The 21332-nt window shown below is 36.8% G+C and overlaps 1 protein-coding gene and 1 long non-coding RNA gene across 7 annotated transcripts in view; both read right to left on the bottom strand.

Moving 5' to 3' along the window:
• Positions 1 to 1638, bottom strand: part of LOC139132766 (uncharacterized) — a 31281-nt gene extending 29643 nt beyond the window's left edge. For 2 of the 5 annotated variants that reach the window (XR_011552416.1, XR_011552415.1), the window contains exon 1: positions 1423 to 1636. The gene's annotated coding sequence lies outside the window, so the exon portion shown is untranslated. Of the gene's footprint in view, positions 1 to 1422 lie in introns of all 5 variants that reach the window. The other 3 variants (XM_070699030.1, XM_070699031.1, XM_070699032.1) reach the window with 2 other exon arrangements.
• A 3405-nt stretch (positions 1639 to 5043) lies between these two features.
• Positions 5044 to 21332, bottom strand: part of LOC139132765 (uncharacterized) — a 64366-nt gene continuing 48077 nt past the window's right edge. For both annotated transcript variants that reach the window (XR_011552413.1, XR_011552414.1), the window contains one exon: positions 5044 to 12176. This is a non-coding gene — a long non-coding RNA (uncharacterized lncRNA). The remainder of the gene's footprint in view (positions 12177 to 21332) is intronic.

Raw genomic sequence — 21332 nt, 5'->3', positions numbered from 1 at the left:
TATCTCTCTTACACAACTAATCAACTTTCCAGAACATTCCAAACATGACTAATTGAATTCAAGGTTGTGAGGTCATCAAGGGCAGTGACCTTGGGAATGTTCTAGACTAATTGAACTCAGGTCATGATGAGTGTGGGGAAATGACCTACATAACAACAGACAGACTGATAGAGTGATTACAGTGGTCCCTAGGTATGCCTTTGGCACAAGGGGAAGTCACAACGATAGTATTAGAACTCTTGATCATATCAGCACGGGGTAACAATAAAATATTTAAGTACACAGGCACCCAGCATTCTTTACAATTTTATATCAATTAATTTGTCCACACACAGCAGAGGGGAAATGTCTACAGTGTCTTTTATGATTAATTTGTGAGACAGTCATCCTGCCTCATAATGTCTTAGCACACATATATAAGTAATGTCATTTTTCCAGGCACAGCAAAACTTTGCTTAAATTACTCACTGAAGCAATGTTCACATTTTGCCCTTACACAAGATACATGCAATGATATTCAAATACAATGTTTACTTTTCTTAAAAGGGTTTCAAAGATGGTTTATGTTGAAATCTCACCATGTATCTGGTCTAAGGGTAAAATGGAAACATTGGTTCAGTGAAAAATTTAAACGGAAAGTTTAGCTGTGCCTTAAAGTAACAGAATATATAGTCTACCAGATCCTTCTGGCCATTGAGCAATACCCAGTTGTATACCATAGCTGGGGAGAAGACTCCCTTTACAGTTGTACATAATTGAATTTGAAGTGAATGCTAAATTTTCCTTGTTCGTGAACAAAATCAATCAAGGAAACCAATCGTGAAAGGTAACCAAGCCAGTTTGCACCATACCATCTTGTCCCATGCCATTTCGCACCAAAACAACCTTCCCTGGTTGTGCCAAAATTGCAAAAACGTCTTCGCCCCAGGAGCCTATTGTCACCCAAAACCATTTCGTCACAAAATCAACGGCACTTCGCCCCAAACTATCACCAACTGGTAAAACTATAACCAATCATTGTCATCAAGGTTTTTCTATCGTCCGGCAAATATTCTTCCAAGTGTACACATTTCGAGAAAATGATATCGCGCAATCCGCCCCAGGCACTTGAGTGATAGTAGATGCAAGGTTGTACTTGAGGCCAAGACTGGAAGCTATAGTTGTTTGGACGATCAACGTGGTGGTTGTGGTATAAAATAATTATGTGGGAAGACCTGGTTTTGTAGCGAAGAGTCTGGACCGTGCCCCTAACTACCCGTACATGTATCGGTAGACCACACTAGTACTGGAACTGCAGCTCAATGACGGAATATACATGCTACGGTTATCATTACACCATCGAGCGAGAATTTACTTCTGTTTCTAGCTCCATGGTTACAGTTACAGTTACACCACAGTACGGTCGCTCCACCGAGTACATACCTTGCTGTTGTTTTCACGCTCAAAGTGTCGTTCCTTGTTAATTTCACTACCAGTGAAACACGTAAGCATGATGCTGCCTCCATCGTTGTCAACCATGATAAAAAACTGGCATATCGGTATTTAACAACCGCGAAATTTGTAGCTGTACGCAGCACATTGATTCAGGCAGGAGGCGGGGGCAGGAGGGATATCCCGCCTCGTTTTCAAACATACCCACATTTCCTCTTCCCAGTCCTCTCCCTTGCATTGATAGAGGGCGCATATAAGGAAATCCGACCCGCTCAGCTTAACAATTCCTGGAGCGCGAGCTATCTGTCGTCGGTATCCTGTATGCGGGGGCATAGACGGTAGAGAAACATGATGAGAAGCTTTGCAAATGTTTTTTAGTAATCGGCACAATTTGTGGTGGCGCATTACGCAATATTGCGCCAACGGAATCTAGAGATTGCGCTTGATACATTCACAGTCCCTCGTGGGCTATTCAGCTCTGGGACTATTCGCCCCATAGACGAGTGTACATAAGCGAGAAACAACCCAAGTGGGTTCTGTGCTTCTTGCCGTACAGGCACAGTCACCAGTGATTTTTTTTAAATTCCGCTCTGCGCCTATGCGTCCCATGATAGACGTGTGTACATACGCCTGACCACAGGCGGCCCAGACGCTATTAATGAGGTTATTATTGAATTTCTCTCAGTTTTCTCTATCAGTTCCTCTCCTTTTCTTCATACTCTGACTGATCGGAGTAAATAAAATAAATGACTATATAACATAACCTAGCCTCTTGACTCTTAATTTACCTCATTACAAGGACATCTTGTAATTAATTAGTCAACACAACTAATTATGCTACTCCATGGACTCATCAGAGATTTTATTGGTTGTTCAACATTGCGAACGATAGGAAAAGTTTTCATTTACATCTCTATTTTTCTAATGTTGACCAACCCTTGATAAGTCCACGGACCAGTTGCTCTTACCTCAGCAATGATGAATGTCTATGAGAGGACTGTTTTAAATTGTTTATACATTAGGACAAGTTTCTTAATTTATTGATCCACTCCATAGAATACAGAGAAGTAAATACAGTTTATTAACTCTTGGATTAATGTGGAAATTCTGATTGATGTTTTTCGATTTTCTAGTGCATTTAACACTCCAACCGCATATCTTAGTCCAAAAGTTGCAGAACATGAATGTGTCTCCTTCAACAGTCGCATTGAGTTTTGATTACGTCACCAACAGGCCCCAGTTAAATTGTTAGACTTGGTCTCATAAGCAGAGCACCAATCCTTTCCAAGATTTTGAACAGAAAGACAAGTGCACCCCAGGTCATGGTACTTACCCAATTTTTGTTCAGTCTTTATACAGCAGATGCGAGACAGTCATGACTCATGCCCCTTGTTCAAATTCGTTGATGACACATGCTTAGTTGAATGTACATCTGATAATGATGATAGTTTTTACAGGTGTGAAATTGATAATTTTTTGAAATGATGTGATCAAAATTTTCTACACCTCAATGTTACTAAAACTAAAGAGATGGTGATTGATTTTAGTCGTAGGCACAATGAGCCACAACCAGTGTGCATTAAGGGGAAAACAGTTGACTGGGTGTGTACTTACAAATATCTTGGTCAAATTTTGGACAATAAGTTAAAATGGAAAGAGAACACTTCCAAAATCATTAAAAATTCTCAACCACATCTGTATTGTTTGCATAAGTTACAGTGTTTTGAGGTAAATCCTAATATTTTGTGCACTTTTTATTCATCTACTGTACAAATGGTTGGGCGGAAATTAAACTCCTTTGACTAAGCTGATACAGAGACAAAATGATTTTTTTCCAAGGAGATTAATGAAGTATTGTATTGTGTTAGAACACTTATCTGTAACAATTTTTGAATGCAGTCAAAGTGTTCAGTCGAAAAACTATAATGCTTGTGTTCAGATTTAGTGTCTTTATTCTTGAAGGCGTTACAAATGTTCAAAATTACACGAAATAGAGTGCTATTTACACCTCAGCACACTAACACAAATGAAGTGTGCAGAGCAAGTACCTAGGATGCGTGTGTTCTGGAAAGCAGACCGTCACCAATGTACCTCATTGTAGCTCAAGTTAGCTATGCAAAATGTACACTAAATGAGACGATTTTAAAATTTTGTTCAAAGTTACTTTTACTGATTTTACATCTGCATTACAAGCTTTCAGAAACTAAATAGCTGTTCTATGGTTTTTAACAGATTTATGTCATGGAATTTTATAATTGCTTTTATCTTTCCCTAAATTGACCACTTAGCGCACCACCTGCACAGAAAGTAATGCCACACCCACGCTCTATAGAAAGGCCACCTCCATATAGTGGTCACTTTTTCTTGGTCCATTGAGTGACCACTATACACAGGTTTGACTGTACCTCATTGTAGCTCAAGTTAGCTATGCAAAATGTACACTAAATGAGACGATTTTAAAATTTTGTTCAAAGTTACTTTTACTGATTTTACATCTTCATTACAAGCTTTCAGAAACTAAATAGCTGTTCTATGGTTTTTAACAGATTTATGTTATGGAATTTTATAATTGCTTTTATCTTTCCCTAAATTGACCACTTAGCGCACCACCTGCACAGAAAGTAATGCCACACCCACCCTCTATAGAAAGGCCACCTCCATATAGTGGTCACTTTTCTTGGTCCATTGAGTGACCACTATACACAGGTTTGACTGTACCTCATTGTAGCTCAAGTTAGCTATGCAAAATGTACACTAAATGAGACGATTTTAAAATTTTGTTCAAAGTTACTCACAATACTGAATGGATTGAAAAAATCTAAAGAGATTGTGCCTAATGGGCTGCATTTTAACTTGGAGCACATTCAATATCATTTTGCCGCAATAAACAATGGTTAACATAGTCTCTCCTATATCCTTTGATTCCTTGAGCTTATTACAGCTATCACACTGCCAAAAAATACTCACAGAAATCAAAGTATATGCATAATCCAGGTGGAAATCCATGAATTTTGAAGCAACATGCTGCCTTGTGCTGCGTGTCTTGCATCTGATCTGCATACACTTAGCTACTGCAGAACATTCTCGATTATCCAATAACACTTGTTTTAATCGTTGAAATGGCACACTAGTGTTCTGTCTTTAGCATCATGTTAGAATACAAACATTCTAAAATTGAACACTGGGGTTCCAAAAATTTTTTACCCTTACTGTTTTATTGAAAGAAAACAGTTTGAGGACAATTACATCATTTTATTACAGACAATTCATAAACATGAAAGCTTTCAGAAATACCAACATGATCACTTGATTGCAGTGAATGATCACTCACTCACATACGTACAAACAAGTCTTTCAAATACTTTGCTGTTAGTTAATTTTGATTTAGAGGAGTTTACTGAGTTTACTCAGAGGAAACAGTGAATTCATAATTCATAACTTGGTATCCTGGGATTAAATCTATAAGTTCCCGATGACTTAGGTATATGAATATATAAAGTTTTGCTGCAACTTCTTGGACATTTAAGACTTATTGACAAACAATTTAAAGACAATTGACATTTAGAAGGAAGTATGTTCTATGCTGTAGGAATATTAAAAATTCTTTGTCACTTTTTAATACATAAAAGCAAAATTTTTATTTTTCCTTTTGTCACAAAAATAAATGTTCACATGTTTCAAGTACAGTATTTGTAATTTCAAGTGGCTGCTAAACTTTGTACAAATTATACTTACAAAACTTCAGTTGATGTCCTGAAGATACATAATGTAACTATACAAGACAGTGATGACACATGTTTGGAGTGTCTAGTGTTACTTACACAATGTTTGAATGTTCCCATTGGGTCTGGTTTTACATTACACCATTGTCAGCTTTCAACAAATCAAAGACAGCTTTCAGAAAGTGTCAGTGTTCTTACAATTTACATAATAGACAGACTTTGTTTGAAAAGTTTCTTGTTGCAGAAACTGGAATTAAATTTGAAAACCAGGACAATGATAAGGAAAACCTACAAACTCAAACTCACCTAAAGGGTGTTACACATACAAGCAAATGTTACAGTGCTCTTTTATTGTTAACTTCATATTTTGCATATCAGACAGCACAACTACTGATAATGCACTGAAAGGTCAGATTTATGAATGACATGCTTCAATGTCTGGGCAGGAGATGAAAGGGGGTCTTTTATGTCTGTTTTATTGAAATGGCGAAAAGTGTTAGTATTAAGTATGAGTCCTTGGAAAATCAAATGTGTATACAGTATAGGGTACAGTTCACTTGTAATGTATATAACCTTAAATATCAAAGTCACTCCTTTGATAAAAGTTAAAGTTTAACTTTCAGGGGATTCACAATCAAAACATCTTTTAAATACATTTTGTCTCAAGATGCCTCACAATATGAAAAATAAATTTATATTTTTAAGGTAGAATGTGTACCTGGGGGACAGATAGTCAAACTCTAAAATTTCTACAATGCTTTTCTGATCTACCCCTTTTTGGGGCTCATTTTAAAGCTCTTGGAGATTGAAAATTTTCATCATCTTAGTTTTCCAAAAATCTAAAATTTAACTTTTTACTCCGTGGAGTTAATACAGGAATGTTGGCCATTTTAATTTTCAAATATCGCAAAATGTTGGGTAATTTGTTTTGCTAGTTCCAAACTGCACGTTGACCCTTGATTTATTGTTGATTTGGTAAGAGAATGGTTACAAGTTTCATTCATGAAAGTTTGGGCAAAAGTTAAAGTCTTTCACCTTTACGGTGCATAGTACCTTAAGTTTTTGTAAAACATTGAAATTATGAAATGATAAATGCAGGCAGACGTTCATCATGAAAATGACAAAAGTAAAACACTATTTTCAACAAATTACTCCTAAACATCTCATTTTTAAAGGGACAAAGTCTGCAATTTTTCATTAATTTTGTTGGATATGAGACACTATATTGTTTGACATGTTGAAAGATACTGAATGAATGGGTGACCATGCATATATTTGATCCCAGTTTTAGACAAATTAAATGAAACCATTACATGAAAGGATAATTCTTTCTCAAGTTGGTTTCATGTATTGTGTCTAAAACCTGGGTCGAATATATGCATGGTCACCCATTCATTATCTATCACACAATAAATAATGTCTGGTATCAACAAAATTCATGAAAAATGGCAGATTTTGTCCCTTTTAAGACATCTATTGTATACTAGTAAATTAAATAAACCTTATTTTGTAGTATTCAAGTTAACACTTCTTACAGAAATCAACTGTGATATACATTGCAGTTATAGTTCAAATCCTTGTCACATTGGACATTTTTCTAAGCCTAATATACTCAGCCTGTTGTTACACTGCAAGTTTGTCAAACTGCTGCAAAATGGTACTTTCCTTTCACAAGGAGAGCAAAGATGATTGGGCCATAACAATTAAAAAGATTTCTGGTTCAATCACAAAATCCTTTCCACTTTGTCAGGTATATTCTCTTTAAAAAAACAACTTGGCATACAGTGGTTAGAAAAATTGAGAGTTTTGTTGCATTGCTTTGTTATCTTGTTACAAGGTGATATTCTAACATACAAATCCATTGTCAAAAACACCGCCGACGATACGGCGTTGCTCACATTTGATCTGAATTGGTATATTGGTACATACTAGTATTGGAATCAAAGATTCTATGTTGACGTTATGACAATGATTTCCACATAGTACAAGAATGACAAAAGCAAATAAGGTCTGCAACTTAGGTACCGGAGATCAACTTAAGAAACATGCATATCAACTTCTACCAGTATAGCAATGGGACAAGCAGATCCTACATACATTAGTAAATGACAATAAAAAAATCAGCCAGAGAAGGCTTGACAAAAAGAAAAGGTGGGGGGGGGGGGGGGGGGGGATAATGTACAAGGGTTTGGGTTAAAAAAAATTATTGCTACCTCATCAATCTCCTGCACACCCCCACCCCCCTGAATATCAAATTTTCAACCCCTTGGTATTGACCATGTAAAGAGCTACAATGGCCAGATGGCTGGCATGCATGCATACATACATACATACATACATACATACATACATACATACATACATACATACATACATACATACACACACACACATGTACGGTACATACATACATACATACATACATACATACATACAGACAGACAGACAGACAGACAGACAAACACACACACACACATACACACGCCACCAACTTCAGCTTATACCATAATCTCACATTGGCATACCAAATGTGAGCTAATAATATCTTTGTGCACATAAAGCATTAATTTTAAGCTACCTGAAGTAAATGTTCTTGCTCTAGCCGACTCAAATCAATTCTTTTACTCAACCTTCACACCAATAGTAGAGGGACAAAATATTTCTTTTTGTAAAATGAACGAAATCAAGATAGAATTACCGTATTCTGTATAAATGTGAATACTCCATGTTTCATTTAAACACACTTCACTGACACATTTGTACGAGCCTCTATACATAGAAAAGTTTCATATACACATTTCATACAAATACTAATTTAAGGTAGCTTTCTGCCTTTGTTTGGTATTTTGAGTCAAAAACACGATTTTTCTTTTATCCCTTAAAAGTATTCCTATAATATTGATCTTCCTTGTGTGTAGAATATCTTGGTCGTGAAGTTCCTGTTTTTGGGTGAAATTTTGGAATAAAAATGTACGAGAGGCACAGGTGTACATTTGGCGTTTGAGACTACCGTTAAGTCTTGATTGACAAGGGATTACGCTAAGCAAGCAGCGTCACAGTATTCACATGCACTTGGACAACATACGCTGTGAAAATCCCATTAGCACCTACCGTTCACTGCGTGGGTCAAGACCATAGTGTGTACCTGGCAATTAGGCGTCGAAAGGTGGGTCTTACCGTTTTTCTCATAGGGGTGGCCGCTCCCAAAAGATCACAATTTATCGACACAATCGGACAAGGTCACACTTATGACATTGTTGACGGTACAATTTCAGACTACACAAATGGCCCACGCACTTAATGTTTTATCTGGGACATTTTTGTGCTTTTGTAAAAGCACCAGGAGTGGTGGATAAGTTTCGTAATGTTAAACATCTTTGAAGAGGCTGTCCCGTATACATAAATGGTACGTTCCACTGGCGGCCTTAGTGACAGCGGGAACACTTGAATACCGCAACAGACACCCTTCACATCTTCAACATTCAAGCAACATTCGGCCTCTTTCGGCCGAAGTTTCGGCTTCTTTTGGCCCCAAGACATTTCGACACCCCCGTTACGATTTATTTTTTTCCCTTCAAACTTATTAGTAACTGACAGACCAGTCATATTCATAAGCGTGACCTTTGCATTTTGACCAGTATGACTTATACAGTGCCGTTTAGGCGCCGCTTTTCAAACTTTGACAGTGTCGGCGGCTATTGCTATCGAAAATGATATAAAACTCTTTTCGACGGTTTTTCACCATATTCTCACAAACTCTAAAGCATGTGAATGCTGACACTATACTTCTCAGTGTTTTGATTTGTAACATTTGGCACGAGGTCCCCCAACCAGATAGTGCCGAAACGTCTTTGGTCGCGTTGCCTAAACGTCTTGGGGTCGGAAATTGTGCGGCCGAAACGACTTTGCGCCAAAAGGTCTAGAAACCCGACATTGTCCGTTCGATGAGAATACTAAGTGAGTTGAACAATTTATGAATAAAAATGAAATATCAGAAGCCGCGGCACTGGAACTACTTGGGATTAGAAAATACAAGGTGGAAACAAATTGCATGGGCTGCAAGAGAGCGACAGCAAATTTTTCCCAAGGCAAAATACGTAGCGATGCAGAAATCCCACGCCACAAAACAATAGCTGTTTGGTTTGCAGACGTTTTGGCACAATGGCAGTGAACTGATAATGTCGAAGTCGTTTCAATCCCGCGGTCCCGTTTTTCCTTGTCCCATTTCGTTTCCGGACCGCGCTATTACCCAATAATCGTACAATGCAACCACCCTACCACTAAATGAGAAACCGACCTTGACAAGGTAAAAACATACGTCGACTAACAAATGTTCATCGTACACCGGACGAATGTGAATCAAATGATTTATGGGAATGGACACGACAGCATTGTTATCAGTTATCATGGCAGTAGCCAAAATGCTGCAGGACCGAAGACAAATTTCAATATGAATTTGACCGTCACAACGTAATAACGTAATCGCCCTGAGTTTTCATCAACATGTCATCATTGGTCGGTAAACCATTGAATGAGACGCTTACGGGCTAACTACTTGAATACAGTGCAAAACACCATCCTAATCCTGAGATTTACATGTAATGAAGACGGGTCTGATATCATATTCGCCTGGAATCGATGGTACTCATGTTGGATACGAACAACAGCAGAGAGATATCTATCTGTGACCATGGCGGTAGGAAGACTATTACCTCCATGCTGTGACGTATGACGCTTGACGAGAGGTCTATCGCATGCAACTTGGAAATGACGTACTTTTCTCTATGTTCATGTTTTCTCAACTTCTGTCCTTTGACTTTTATGCCACCGACAGGCGATTGGTTCATGACTCCAGAAACGGTCTTCACCCACAGAAATGCTGTACAGAGTGAGGACGAACTATTGTCTCAGAAATGCTCGTAGTTTGATTAGTGTTAATCGGTTTTCAAGGCGCGTGAAGATCTAAAAAATGGCTGCTCACTGAATCCTCGGTTACTCTAACCGTAACGAATCACAGCATGGAGCTGTTCTTTTTTATCTCCATGATCACAGACACCGCAAATGTACATCCACATACAAACGCAGATATTTTTGTTGTCAGCCAATATTGTTTTCCTATATCACTCATCGGGCTCGCTTTCATTCCGCAGCAGTGAGTCGTTTCCGAGGTCGAATCGAATGCTGCCATAAACTTACACTGTAGTGTACGCTTGTCATGGAGGTAATTAGTCCAAGCGCTCGTGTTGACGGCATCGAGATGCCGTAGCAGTTCCGACAGTTAGGTCGAACAGTTAATACTCTATTTAAACCTTACAACTAATCAGTCAACAGATTATGCATAATCCCTTCCCTGGCACTCCCCAAGTTTATTTACTCATCAGCTACTGTGTAGATTGCGCTCTAAAAAGAGTACAACGCTCCCAAAATTCACCCTTTTTAGCCTCATTTCGACCGTTGACACTGATTTCAATGAGTGAATATACTGTTGAAGTTGAACACTTTGATTTCACTATCTGGTTTTAGTGTTTTGTCGGTTGAGTACATTGTTTATTGCCATTCAAAAGGAAAAAAACCGAACCAATTTACTAAATCGCCCCTTTTCTCAGTTCGGCATTTTGTCACATTGCAGCACGTTCAAAAGAGTTTAACTCGAGAACGCGTGAACGGAAGTTCACCAGATTTTCACAGACGTTTGTCAAGTAGGTTGTCTCCAAAACCGTGTCTCAGTTTCTTCATGAAGATTTTTAAAGTCGAGTTATTGCTGCTTAATTAGGCGGCGTTGTAGGACTAATCGGTGGATAAACTTTGACTCAACGATGTGAAAAAACTAAGGCCTTTTCAAAAATCTGAGACACGGTTTTGTAGCCAGTATTCTGAAGACCAATTGCCCGTTATCAACTAAACAATAGCCCCTCTCCGCTCAGACTTAAACTTTTTTACGTGAGACCACCCATTTTCTTTACACTTTCACTAAGATCTTCAAAAAAATTCATCGCACACTAATTTCTTGATAAAACAAAAAAATTCATAGCAATAGCTTTCAGGTGATATATAATACTTGGGTAAAAGTACACATCTTGATGGCAAAATTCACGTTTGAAAATAGGTCGACGCAAAGGTGGAAAGCTAATTTAACACATACATAGATTTCTTCAACAAAGTTAGCTGCTAGTACATGAAGAATTATTACTTCATTCAATGGCTATATTCACAGAATTAAAAGAATGCTTTCAGAAATTCAATAGAATATAAACTTGTGATTAGTATGACTTACAAGAAGCTTAGACGGCATCATCAATATAACAGCCACTTTCCACCTACTGGAAACATTCTAAAAGTCCTTCACAGTAGGAATTTGTGTTTGCTATTGTACTTTTCTGGATAGGTGTTTCTCTGTGAGTAAATATAAACCTAATGTTTTTGTTAAATTTGAGCTCTAGTTGTAAAAGTTCAAATTGTACACAGATCTAGCAATCTTTTCAACCATACATTGACTGACATTTCCTCTAAAGTATACAGATTATCTTTTTTTCAAGATAAAGTTTTTTAACAATTCTGCAACGTCTACAACAGTAAATGTGTATTTGACAAGATCTTTTTCGCATGGCCCAAGTACTCAAAAACAATGCTTTTACATCTGCCTAGTGCATCATGTCCTACATGCATCAAATGATACCCTATTTACAATGCATGCTGTTTATAACTTTTCTGGCCAGGAAGTAGGGCTTTTAGAAAAATTAATTGTATATCAAGGAAACCTAATATGGATTTATCAATACCTGTTTTCATACTACTTGCATTAGCAGATTATGACCAACAAAGGTCATATTGTTGATACCCTTGAAGGAACATTATAAGGCCTTCTGGAATAGGACCTGCGGACACGTCTTTGCCATCTGGTTACTCCATCACAATGCAATCACTGATGGAACTTCTGCTCCTTGGCATCTTTGAGGTTTTCATATGCATTAAACATCTGCTCTTCATAGACTGATGCTACTTGAGTTATGTGTGCTGATGTTCCTGTAATTGGGACATATATGTAGGTAGTGTCAGACAAACAAAAATCAAAACTTGGAGAGGCATAGAGTATCTTATTCCATGTGATGTACATGGCTATTACACAGCTCAAGATTGGCAGACCTGTGACAGGTTTTATCTGTGATAGGTTTGCCAGAGGTAGTGCCCATCCAGTAATTGCCTAGCATAAATTGTGCACATTTGACGAGTGGTTACCATACATGTTCAAGACATTTTGTGTCAGATATGTGACAGAAATAACAGAATTGGCCTGTATCAGATCTGATATGCATGCTGTGAGACAGGCCTGAGAGGAGAGGTCTGTGATAGGTCTGGCACAATATGTCTGTGACTCTGGTCTGATGCAGTGTACCTGTGGCTATGACAGACTTGTCACACATGTGAACTTCAAATCTGGTCATGTGACTTGGTTGTTGCTTAGAACTGACATAAGGTCAAGTAAAACAGACAGAAGCTCTAAAATTATGATCCCTTTCACTCAAATTTGTGTACATGAACTTGAATAAGTTTCTAGGTGTCTACCTATTAAGTACTTTAAAAACAAGCAATGCGACACACTGGTAAATGGCGTCAGAAGAAATTGCCAAAATTGTAGATTTCATTGGAATTTGAATACATCACATTTTGATGAACCTTAGGAACCTGTACCGGTATATCAAATATCAAAGCTAGTATCAGATGAGTACTTATTGGAGAAAAAATTTTTCACCTAAAATTAGGAAAATTGCCCAAAAATTACAGCTATCAAAATTTCAATACAATTTATACAAACTTTACTGGAGTCATCCCGAGGAACATCGATACGAACTTTCAAAGCAATTGGACAAGGCATTTTAGAGAAAGAGATTTTTTTCACTAAAAACAGAAAAAAATTTCCCCAAAAATACAAACATGCAAATTTCACCCGAATCTGTAGACATCTTTTTTAGAATACCTAAAGGAACCTGCACACCAAGTTTCAACCTAATCTGACCATTGCTTACAGAGTTTTAGCAATATGCAGGATTTTTCCTTTTTCCTCCTTATTTACATATTTTTGACTCCACCCCTAGGTGCACCTGTACACCAAATACTAAGATGGTAGGTGCTGCAGTTTAGGAGTTTTTGCAGTGAAAGGACACACATGCATACATATGTACATACACACATACGTACATATAGACAGACGGGCAATCCAGCCAGAGGTCCATATATCTTTCTTTCATGAATTTGACTTTGTTTGTGTACCGTCTATTTAATGTCTGTTCTGTGCTGTTTTGTGTCTATGTTTACAACAATTGTCTTACAAATTTTGACCTAGTGTTATTGGATTATGGATTGGTATGATTGCGATTATTTTTCCATTGGCACATATATGTATGGCCATACCCCGGTATGGGAGCAAAAAATTCAGTAGTCACTAAAATATGGCCTACGTACGGTAGATTGCGTCATGGTGACCTACAAAGATTATTTTAAAGGGACAGAACACAAAAAATGTCCCAATAATGCCGCAAGCCGGCTGAAACACTGTGTCTGTGAAACATTAGACTTTAAAACATTGCTTATTTCTATTCTTATAGAAATATTTTCGAAATGTGAAACAAAACACTGATTTACTTTGAAAGTCATTGAAATGAACAATATTCTGAAATAAATATGAATTGTTAAAGGTAGGGGACTCAATCCAAGGAATCCAGTTTGTTCTTATCTGAAAGAGGATTATTGAAGTATCATAGCCATTTGTTTTCCATTTAAATTGTAATCTAGTGAGTAAATTTCCTGGCAAGACAATATGACGCCTGACCAATGTCTTTAATGTTGACCGCAGTCACCTCTCTAATTTTTGAGGTATTCTTTCACTAACTTGGAACAAGATAGCTCTGTTACAAACAAACAAATAAACAATCCAAACAGTGTTGCTATAAATACACAAAGTCGGATTTGTAGGCTAAAATGGTGGATCTAATTTGCATATGGGTACTTATATCAGTGAAACACTTATTCATCTTTCTTGGACTTGCCTGACCCTACAGCTCTTGAACCCATCTAATAATTTCATATTCTTTATATTTACAATTCACCGATTGTACAAATGATAAAAATATGCAAATCTAATTTAAAAAGAAATGGTTTATAATTTTTTTAAAGTACAGAGCCTTTATGCAATTGGTTAAAATCTTTATTCTCAAGCAAAATATGTTTTTTACGGTACTTTCAAAAATGTAATTACTTTATGAGGGCACTATCTGACCTAGCAAATCCTAACAACCAACACTGACTGTGGAAGTGTACAATAGCTATGAATAGACCATTGTTAGAGGCGTCAACTTGAATTGCTAATTAGCTCTATATTTGCATAAACCTTCTGCATTGAAGACCTGAGACTGATATTTCTGCTGATGTGCGGCTGATTTGAAGATGATGTCTTCAACACTGATAAGTGAACACAAACTGAACTTTGACCTGATGACCTGTGACCTGTGACAACATGCAGGATAGTTGAGCAACCTCTAAGTTTACATTTTGATGTGATAACATCAGAGAAAAATAGAAAATCACTCCTTGGTAAAGCATTTTTTGACCCGATTAAATAACAGATTTCTGTCTGCTCATTTTACCTAAAACAATAAAAGTGACATCACACCAATCTTATTGACATGCACAAGTGGATAAACTGAATGATTCTTCTAAAATGCAAATGCCTTGAATACTGAAAAATACAACTTTTAAACAAAACAAAACACTAATGAGAATTGCTTTAAAGCCACTGCTAATGTAGTTTTGAATTTCTAATTAATTGTACATATTCTACAAAATGCAAACTAAACTTAAAATGAAATGACTTGTAATTCCTGTAAGAACGGACCCTTTTTTGCAAGTGTTTGAAATCTTTATTCTCCCATATGTAATATGGTATTTTCATAAATGTAAATGCTTCATAAGGGCATTATCTGACAGAGCAAATCCTTGCAATAGACTCTGACTGTTGATGTGTAGCTATGAATAGACCATTGTCAGAGGTGTCAACTTGAATTGCTAATTAGCTCTATATTTGCATAAACTTTCTGCATTGAAGACTGGACTGATATTTTGTTGGTTTGAAGATATTGTCTTCAACACTGCTGACTGAAGACAAACTGAACTTTGACCTGTATGATGACCTGTGACATCATGCAGGATGATTGAACAGTCTCTAAGTTTATGTCTGGATGTGATAACCCCAGTGACCAATGTAAAATCATTCCTTGGTTCAGCATTTGTATGGCATAATTAGAAAAAGTCAGATTATTGTCTTTTGATTTTACCTAAACTGATAAAGTGAACATCACACTAATCTTGGTGACCTTTTATAAGTAGATAGATAGAATAGTTCTTCTAAAGTGCCATCGTCTTGAATCCTGAAAAATACGTTTTCTAAACAAAGCAAATAACTAATGAGAAACTCTTTAGGTTGCGTTCACAAATAACGATTAGGGGGGGGGGGGGGCTGGAAGAGTCGCGATTGAAATCTTACTTTTTTTTCAGATGCCCCCCCTTAATACCCTAAAAAAATTTCAAATGCCCTCCCCCCCTCTCTATATGATCAAAATTTTTCAAGTCCTCCCCCCAACTATCACAGGCCCGCATATTTGTAAAGGATGTGCGTGCAGAAATAATAAACACGTATTGCGCCGTTCTACTCACAAATGTTCAACACTACCTGTTATTACCGGTAGCACTTTCTATAATCATTTTCCAAAGGCAAGTTCTTTAAACACATCAGTAAACTTTTTGGATTTATTGGTCTAAGCCAACTTGAGTTAATCCAACTCTGGCCAGGTCAATTGATCCTGCCAAAGAGCACACAAAATGACAATCATGCAAGAGTAGGCAAATTGTGAATTCTGGCTAATTGCCATATTGTCAAGAACTGAGCACAGTGACCTACAAAAAATTTGTTTCGAAAGTACAAGACATATATGAATTAGATGCTACTCAAAATTGACAATACTGGAAGGTTAAAATATTCAATCAAATAAATGTTTTCATGTCTGAAATTTTGGGTGTAATAATTGCAACTTTGGTTAAAAAATAAATAATTCCATTTAGATCTTTTTTTTTCTATTTTGTCTTTACTTTTCAAAGTTTTAGTTTTGTAGTATTTTATGACAAGAATGTGAAAATTTAGAAAATCAAGCAAGGTGACCCCATCTTTTTTCTTTAATATTTGATTATTCTCATATGCCAGAATTCAAAAATTTCAATGTGTTCTTCCGTGTGTTGCTCTCTGGCCTGATCTTGTTTAGTAACATTTCACTGTCACGAGCGTCATTTGAGACAATTGAACTCTTCTTCCCCTGCCACGTACATCAGAGTCAGAGCCATCTCTGGCACTGTTCAGGTATGCAGTAACAGTGACACTACAGTAGCAGGGCAGTATCTGATAGTGACAGTTGTTCATAGGTAGTAGCTGTATTAACTTTGATAATTTTGACAATATTTTTGTTCAGTTAATACAACTGCATTCTTGTTCTACTCACCACAGCGTGTTGAACTGTCCAGTATTCAGTTTGCTATCACAGCCTGTGTACCGGGTATGTGTACCATGCATTTGTATCACTGACAACTGACTGTCAGTCTGGACTCTAATTAAACTATCACCCGATACATATTTATATATACAGGCTTTGTCGACAAACTGAACATTGTGTTTGAGCATGTTGTACGGAGACAGCAAGAAACTGTAGTTGATATACTGCATAGAAATATTGCAAAAATCATCAACAGTTGCAGCTTCTGCCCTGTTACTACCGGTAGGCTCAAGTTTAATTTTTTTATGACAAATCACACATGTTTAGATTTTTTCGATATAAAAGTCATGGAATGTGACAAAATGGTTCTAGATTCTGTTAAATTATTACTAACATTACAACATTTGGATGACATAAAACTGGTATTCATTTTCATTAAATTACCTACAAAAACTTGGAATTGGACAATGTAAAACATAAAAGGGAACCAAAAATTTTTCAAGTCCCCCCTACAGGTAGAGCAAAATTTTCAAGTCCCCCCTCTACTACCCCCAAAATTTTTGAATCCCCCCTTGAATTCCTCCAGCCCCCCCCCCCCATCGTTTTTTTGTGAACGCAGCCTTAAAGCCTCTGCAAATGTAGCTTTGAATTTCTAATTGATTGTATAAATAATACAAAATGCAAATTCAACTTAAAACGAAACAACTTGTATCTTTTTTAAGGGACACAGCCTTTATGCAAGCGGTTGAAATCTTTATTCTCCACCAACATACTATGCCTTTTATACTTTCAAAATGTAACTGCTTCATGAGGGCACTATCTGACCCAGCAAAGCCTTACAAAAGACACTGACTGTTGACATGTAGCTATAATGAATAGACCATTGTTAGAGGTGTCAACTTGAATCTCTAATTAGCTCTATATTTGCATAAACCTTCTGCATTGAAGACCAGACTGATATTTTACTGGTTTGAAGAAAATGTCTTCAATACTGCCGACTAAACACAAACTGAACTCTGACCTGATGACCTATGACATCATGCAGGATGATTGAGCAGTCTCTAAGTCTATATTTGGATGCGATAACCCTGGAGAATGATGGAAAATCATTCTTTCGTAAAGCATTTTTTGACCAAATTACAAAAAAAAGATTTTTGTTTGCTGATTATACTTAAAGTAAACATTTAGAACTAAGTTTTCTCGCTCTGCATCTGCGAGAAATTGAATTCTCGCAATCAACCAGCGATAAATTAGTTTTCTCGCTCAGCATCTATGTGAGAAATTGAGGATGTGACATTGACTGTCATCCTTCTTGTAATGTTTATTTTCCATATTTGGCATGAAAGCATACTGGTAGTACACCTAATCAGATAGCCTGACAAGTCATTTTTTGCTCACGTGTTTACACAGGTGAGCATATGTCGTAGCGATGTCTGTCTGTGTGTGTGTCTGTGTGTCCATGTGTCTGTCTGTCTGTCTGTCTGTCTGTCTGTCTGTTGGTCCGATATCTCAAAAAGGCTTATCAGATCAGAATCAAATCTGATACATAGATTCAGTTAGCAAATGGCAAAAACTGATTAGTTTTTGGTGGGTCTGGCTTGCATACTAAGTCTTCTTGCTTATTTGCATAATTAATGATTTTAGAAAAAACGGACATTCATTAAAAACGACTACACACAATTTGATGAGATTTGCTACAAATGTTGATCACACCAAGATATATCAGTAGTGGGAACCATTAAGGGGTGACATGAAAGAGAGTTGCTAATTTGCATATTTAATGGACTTTCCTAATTAGGGATATATGTCTGATTTGACTCGATCAAAATCGACCAAACTTGGTATGTATATTAAAGATACTATGATTTAACATTATTGAAAGTCATTAAGCGTTTTAACTGCAGCCAATTCCTAATTTACATATTTAATGAACTTTGCTAATTAGAGATATATATTTAAATTTACTGGACCAGAGTTGATGAAACTTGCTACATGTATTGAAGCTACTATGATACAACATTTTTGAAAGTCATAAAACATTTTTACTTCAGCCAATTCCCAATTTGCATATTTAATAAACTTTCCAAATTAGGGATATAGACCGGTATCTGAATTAACTTGATTGTAGTTGTCGAAACTTGCTATATACATCAAAGATACTGTGATATAATATTATTGAAAATCAAAAAACATTTTACTTCAGCCAATTCCGAATTTGCATATTAAATGAATTTTCATAATTAGGGATATTTATCTGAATTGACTTGATCAAAATTGATGAAACTTGCTATGTACATTAAAGATACTATAATACAATATTATTGAAAGTCATTAAGCATTTTCTCTTCAGCCAATTCCTAATTTGCATATTAAATGAACTTTCCTAATTAGAGATATATATCTGAATCAACTTGACCAAAGTTGACAAAACTTGCTACATATATTGCAGATACCATGATACAACATTCTTGAAAATCATTAAGCATTTTTACTTCAGCCAATTCATAATTTACATATTTAATGACCTTTGCTTATTAGGGATACAGTTGGATTTACTTGATCAAAGTTGGCAAAACATGCTATGTACATTGATGATTATACCAGGTTAAAACAATATCAAAAGTCATTTCATATTTTCATGTCAGCTAATTTATAATTTGCATGTCTAATGAGCTTTCACAGCTCGGCATATATGGCTTGAAGGACTTGGCCAATGGTAATTACACTTGCTATATAAAGTGGTGATACAATGACAGCAGTAAAAGAACTTTGATATTTTTATTTCAGCTAATTACATATTTGTATATTTCATGACCTAATTGGCGGTGATTATTGTTCATTACTTTGAATGAAGTTGCAAACATGTGGCAAAGGTTAAAATTTACACATAACTGCAATATATAATGAAACACGTGAGCATTTTCAGTTCATATTTGGTAATACATTGGATCGGCGCTTGGCCAAACGTGATATGTTACCGTTTGTGATCTCATGAAAAGACCATGTCACTATAGCAAACTAACACTTCCAATGTTCTCTCATGCAATGCGCGCTAGATGTACCGGCATATTCTGAGCAAAGGAAGCCCTTGCCCTCACACCCTTACAGACATGAGATTTGCAAAGATGTGAAAGACAGTTTGACCATATTAAGATAAGTCATCGGCGGAACTTTGAAAAGCTGAAAAAAAGTTGAATATGAGTTTGGCTAGGGGTACACACCCACCCGTAACTTTTACTTCCCTTTTATATGGACACGGGGGCGAAACGCAATGCAAGGTAGTGATGTAAGCTAACTCCAAGACCCAAACAGTGATTTTACGTTTGGTTGTATGGGCATGTCATAGGCCCTTTAAATTAAATATCATTTTTCAACTCTACAAGTAAACACTGTAATTTTTGAAGTTTTCAAGATGAAAATTGTGTCTATACCACAGGAAACGAAGCTTTAAATTCAATTTGAAGCTATCTGAATTTAAATCAAACCCCAAGAATCACACACAATAGAGGTCACTACCATGGCATGGATGGGGCAGTCAGCCCCAAAGAGAGCATGTTAATGGCCATCATGCAATTATGCATTCTACTTTGTACGATTGCAGTAGCTCAACTTGGTTTTCAAATAATAATTGTAATGTGTACAGCATACATCGACAATTATTGGTGTAAATACTGAGCCTGCCTTCATAAACTGATCACAAAAGAATGGCTAAAATTGCAAAAAAAACGTAGTTTCAAGTTACCGCATTGATCAACTGTCCACTCTGTATGTTTGAGTTATGTCCTTTGACTTCACTGATTGGCCAATCAATAATTTGATTTCAGGCCAATGTATTTTTACCGAGCATGGTGAGGGAGAACCATTTGATTTCTGAGGGAAGGAGCTGGAGTATTGGGGAAAAAATTGTCAGCCTCCCATGAAAAATACGAAATGGTGTCAATGACACTTTGCTCACATTTGGTTACATGTGGCAAGTCAGGATGAGTGTATGTACACGATATTTAGTAGTACCGTAGCTTGTGATATTCATAGTCCAGTACATTTGAACAAATTTTGATGCACCATCCGTTGAAGTATGAAATGGTTGACAACTTGCACCGTTGATCACACACACTTACACAATACCATACAACCTAGAATATCATAAGTGATAAAATCAGCAATACCAAACTAAAGGTGTCCCTTATAATATTGTAATACATAAAATTAATGTTGATAGGTAAAGGTCTATGGTTGCACAACCGAAGACAAAGGGAAGATGTTATAATGGGCATTCCTCAGAGCTTCCACTTTTAATGATGCTGCAACACCTACCGGTACATGATAATGGTATGTCCCAAACTGCCACCAAGTTAAAGCCATTCCTTGGTATAAGTAGAAGCTTACCCTTTTCCTGCCAAGTCGTGTGAAAATCCGCTTGAAATTCGTGTGTAGCCAGAATCTAAGCACTGGTGACCGTTATTCTACCAACCCGGTGGAAATCGGGCCCTTTTTGGGTACTCCCTTTCCTGCCAAGTCGACGGCACTACGTTTTGCTATACCCTGTGCGTTTAGGGGTCATCCGAGGAGAGGTTTTCTGACAAGGAACGCCTTTTCCCCTCGAAATGGGTTCGCAGGGAGTCGATAGACAGGGAAAGGTGCAGAA

Source organism: Ptychodera flava, chromosome 5, assembly GCF_041260155.1.
Source record: "Ptychodera flava strain L36383 chromosome 5, AS_Pfla_20210202, whole genome shotgun sequence".
NCBI classification, from domain to species: Eukaryota; Metazoa; Hemichordata; class Enteropneusta; family Ptychoderidae; genus Ptychodera; species Ptychodera flava.
Note: the sequence above shows the minus strand (reverse complement) of the source record. Positions and strands in the feature narration are given on the sequence as shown.